The sequence below is a fragment of the Penaeus chinensis genome, chromosome 7 (genome assembly GCF_019202785.1).
Source record: "Penaeus chinensis breed Huanghai No. 1 chromosome 7, ASM1920278v2, whole genome shotgun sequence".
NCBI classification, from domain to species: domain Eukaryota; kingdom Metazoa; phylum Arthropoda; class Malacostraca; order Decapoda; family Penaeidae; genus Penaeus; species Penaeus chinensis.
In genome coordinates, this window is record NC_061825.1 from 43386460 (window position 1) to 43391459 (window position 5000).

Sequence of the window (5000 nt, forward strand, 5' to 3'; positions counted from 1 at the left end):
AGAGATTAAGAGAGGGAGAGGCTAAAACTTGGTGCTGAAGCCCTCCGACTTTTGAAAGCGCGCGAGTGCCGGCGAGATGCTTGCGAGCGTCTGGCAAGAGGGAATCTCGCGTTTGCGGCTTTCCTTCTGGCGAGGCAAAGTACTCTTGGAAATCCGGGCGTGAAGGACCCACACATTGTTTAGGATCTCTGGATATCATCGAGGGGCTTTCTGTATGCGTGGGATGACGGCAGAAGGATTCGCTCAGATGTTGTATCAAAACTCTGTCCAAGCTCAGGGATGTTGAATGTCAGATGATGTTGGTGGAGACTCGGGGGACTTATCCATATAAATACACGGTAGTCCGTTTCGTGAGTGTGTGTGGAGCGTACAGCCGGTACTCTGGGTGAGGTGACAGGAAGGCTTTCGTGATTAATGCACAGGGTCTGTTGGCAATCTGGGGCCGTAGAGCCATCTGCGGCGCACCGTCAGGTACTTTGTTGGACGCGCAGGAATATCCCCCGAAACCTTGTCATAGCACGTAGTTAAGCTTCAACAAAAGCTTTTAGGTGTGTGCATTAAACCATCCTAAGGCCTTTCAAATCCGTACGGTAATCCATTAAAAACAGGCTGTTTAGTAGAAAAACAAAAAACGAAAATAGAACAAACCATCTGCGACGAGATTCATGAGCCTCCGCTGTGCCCTCCGCCGAGCTCGGTCGCAGGTGTTCCTCGAACAAGTGTCAGGTGCGATTGGGATAATGTCCACTTAGGCCTAGAGGAGGAGCAGTGCCACGGTGCCAGATGGATCACCACCCACTTGGCCGGTGTCCTATCAGCAGTGTTTACCAGAGGGCCGCGAGTGTCCACCCCCGGGCTTCGGTGCCAAGGGAGACGTCTGTAGGAGGGTTTATTTTAGGACACGGCCAACACTGTCTTTGGCGAGCGCTATTGTGGTGTCCGATAGTTTATGAGCGGGTCTCATCTGCAAAAGATTGAGCTGTCAGGAGTGTGTGGACGGGGAGGGGTAAAGGGGAGGGGGAAGGAGGATGCTGACAAAGTAGTGTGTGTCGTGGAGAAAGGGGAAGGGGAGGGAAGGGGACGGGATAGTAGTGGCAGCGGGAGTGGGGGATGGGGTGGTTCCTGGGTATTGACATAGGGATAGGTGTTGTGCTAGCATGTAGTGTGATTGATGTTATCCGTTAATGAATGCGATAGTGAATGGCACTGTAAAATGAATAGGATGTTAAATACGATTGGCCGTGCAATATAGTGAACTGAATTAGATAGATTTATTGATATGGTGAAATAAAGTGAATAGCTTGAATGGTATAGTGAACTGAATGGAATGGTTTGAACGATGGAGTTAACCGAATAGGATTGTTTGGTGGTAAGAAATAGATATACAGTGGTGTGGGTTGGAGGGTGTGGCGCTGGGAAGGGAGTGGATGCGACGCTTAAATAGATAATAAAATGTAGGATATATTAAGGTCAGGCATAAGGAGAAAACCCTCAGCATTCGTGCAAGAGAGGCGACACCATTATTTGAAGGACGTATTAGAGGTAATAGGTTTAATGCGCTGGATAAACTACCTCTAAGGATGTTGCATAATTTGAACACAGACACACACACGCACTGACTTGCACATATATGTTTTGATGATTTCCGGTTAATAAAACAAGCAATGAGCTGTGTTAAGTTCCGCTAACTGAATCCGGCAATTTTCGCAAAACTGGCGAAAGTGGGACGCTTTTATTCTTATGGCGCAGAGCATATCGTCACGTAAGTTCTGTATTAAGGCAATTCCTGTTATAGCATTGCCTTAACGAGATGTTACTAAGTTCTTTTTTTAGGCTGTCCCTCAACCGCTGGTCATTGTGTTTTGCAACACAGGGTTTTTCGTGCATTTCTAGTGAGTGATGCTATTATTGTTTGGTATGCACAAGGATATTTCTCTTTGTGTTAAAAGCATTTCATGGAAATCTGGGTAAAAATATACCACATTGCTCTAGTGAGATGTCACAGATTGAGAGAAGTCCGGTGTTTGTGTAAGTAATGAACAAACCGTCACCTGTCATAACCTCATATTTTTTGTTCGTTATCTAAACGGTATTCACTTTTCAGATTGAGGCTTCGAGAGGACCTTGACGTGTCGTGAAGATTTTTTAACATTAGGGTAAGTAAGTTCGTGTTTATTTCAATTCCATTTTCATACGTTTTTTCAAGCTCTTTATTCAGAGCTGTTGAACGTCATGTCGTGGTGGGACATGTGTATAGTTCTCGCTGCATAGGGCATATTTTGATGCCCAGTTGACGGTGCGCTTCAGCTGAAAAAGGCGGGAAAGTATTGCCTTGTTTCTCTTCTTTCATTCTTTAATGTTTCATTCTGTGGCGTTTCATGGTATTCCAGTTCTTTATTAGAGTTATTTTCTCTCCATGACGGCGTCCGTTTTTTGCTTTATGAGACAACATGGTGCTGATGCTCTAGGATATCTTCTTCGCCTTGATGGCATCAGATTTGTTTGAATTTTTTTTTTTGCTGGATGTGGATATTGTGTTCGGAGTTGGCCATGCGCGGGAGCTGAAGGGGCGGGAGAATGGCATCACAACTTGTTTATTATATTTCTTTTAGTTCTTTATTTCTGCTTTATGTAATTTCCTCCCCTTGGTGACCAGAAGTGTGTGAAATAGCAACTTGAAAAAGTAAACTGTGTTTGGGAAATGGCGTATAATGTTTGACGCATGAGATTATATTTTGCATCATTATGCGGAAGAGACTAACGTGGAGGAAGACCTGATCTCTTGTGATGAGCTTGGATCCCTTTACGTAACAGGTTGTTGGGGTCGCGTAGGCGGGAAGGCGGGAGAGCGGGTTGGTGCGTAGGACGGGGAGGGGGAAGGGGGAAAGGGGAAAGGAGAAAGGGAGGGGAGGAGGAGGAGAGTGTGAGAGGGAAGGGTAGGGGGAGGGGGAGTAGGAACAGTGAGGAGGAGGGAGAGGGCTGCGGAACCAGAGAGGAATAGCGCGTCGCCTCGAGATTCGTGGTGGGCTGCTGCTGACACACCCTCTTGCGAGGAAGCATTATGCACGCGCCTTGAAAAGAGGCTTTCGAATTACTGCTGTCATCCCCCGGTGTGACTGTGACTGGCGCCGTGCTTCATTATTTATAGTGAATGAGTAAATGTTGTCTGCGGAGCGCTTGACCTTGGCTGAGGCGTCCACCCCCGCGGGTTCCTGGAAGCTTTGCATTTTGAGCGGGACCGAGAGAGGGTGCTGGCGGCGGGACAGTTACGACGGCCACTATTTGTAGTAACACTTTCCTCTTCCACAGCGCGCCACCGTCACTTGTTTACTGTGGCTTGGCTTAGTACTGTGTTGTCATCGCATTGCTATATGGGAAATGTGAGACTTGTTGGCACCTTCGTTCGTTTCCCTTCTCCTTCTATTCCCGTAGAAAGAGTACGCCTGTACCGAACCGAGAGGGATGGTAAGGATGAAAAGGACGAACATGATTATGGGAAAGTTGCGATGGAAGATTATAAAATGTTAGGAAATCTTAGAGCTGATGTAACAGCGAGACCAAAATAACGGAACTTGAAAGGGATGAATATTAATTATATTTCCATAAAAGCTATCAGAACAATTCCGTTGAAAACTCGATATTATTAGATGATGCTGAGCACGACTCCGGTTCGCGAAATGCGACGGCCATCTTGGCAATCGCAGCAGAACATCGGTGGTCCGGGGAAAGACGGAAGGAACAGCTGGCCGGGGCGTTACTACGAGCAGTGACATCAGTTGCTTATTTTAGCAGTGTGATGTCTAGTACAGGATAAATGTGAACAACGGCGTAACAGGAACTCGCCCGCTTCATACCCATCAATAGCATTGTTGTTATAATTATATTTTTTCTTACTATTCTTTCTTTTCTTCATGCACCGCTCTGTTTTGTCTCTCTTATGGAATGTAGAACGTCTAACATAACGCACAGCGCGCTGTCCATTAGCGTCATGGCTTTTTCATACCCGGAGGGTAAATGATACGATGAAATATTAAATGAAGTAGCAACATGCAGTGTTTGGGTGGTTGCATGAGCAAGAACCGTGTTTATAATAGGATAACCGACCTTGCAGCGGCGGCCGCGGAAAAGGGGAGTAAGTGCTGTGCAGACTCAAACGCGACCATCCGAACGACTGGCGCAAGCGCGAACTTCGCCGACAGAGCTGGCAATTAGTGTTCGGCTTTCTGGTCTCTTTGCATCTTTTTAACTGACGCGTTTCCCCGTAAAAAGTGAGAGGGAGAGGGAGAGTGGCGAGAGAGGGAGAGAGTCACAACAAAGCGAGTGCCAATGATGTCGCGTGTGATGACACAGCCCACCGCGGGAAAACAAGGACGGGGCAGGCGGCCCAACGCTTCCGAAATGGGCTGTAGTTGTAAAAGGACGACGGGAGATTTTGCTCCATGTGCAAATGCAGTCCGAAGACGTGAGCTTGTTTCTTTTCGATTGCTCGTCTTAGAATAACTTCCATTCGTGACACGTGATACGGAATGACAACAAATCATAAAGAATCCAGATAGATATGTATGGTTGTTTGTTTAGTATGTGCGCACATTTGCATAAACAGACGCGCATTCTTTCGCGATAGAAGGCTTATCTTTATTTTTTTTTTTTTTTTCTCGCAATCGATCTTGGTTGTAAAAATCGATGAATTTTTATAGTTGCGGATTATGTTGAAAGAAATTGTTTGTCTCCGTAAGGCTTCAATCTTCGCGAATCTCCGTCAGCGTCGGGTTCCTCCGCCCTTCGCGATATCGGCGCCGCCCTGCCGCGACTGACACAGGGAAGGGAGAAGGGGGTGATAGTGGTGCCTGTATTAGGTGGCTAATCTCGCGCTCTTCCGGTGCGCGTCTGTGCAGTGGTCCTTTCTTTACGTCACCGACCTTGTAAAAAAGAGCTTTTTCGAATACCGATTTAATTACATCATGTGCCGTATGTGATATTTAGGAAGAGAGAGAAAACAA

General features: G+C 46.7%; 1 protein-coding gene across 1 annotated transcript in view; it reads left to right on the top strand.

The window, feature by feature from the left end:
• The window catches only part of LOC125027076 (glycogen debranching enzyme-like), a 283692-nt gene that overhangs the window by 208723 nt on the left and 69969 nt on the right, over window positions 1–5000 (top strand). The window contains exon 4 of the mRNA XM_047615868.1: window positions 2105–2156. The gene's annotated coding sequence lies outside the window, so the exon portion shown is untranslated. The remainder of the gene's footprint in view (window positions 1–2104; window positions 2157–5000) is intronic.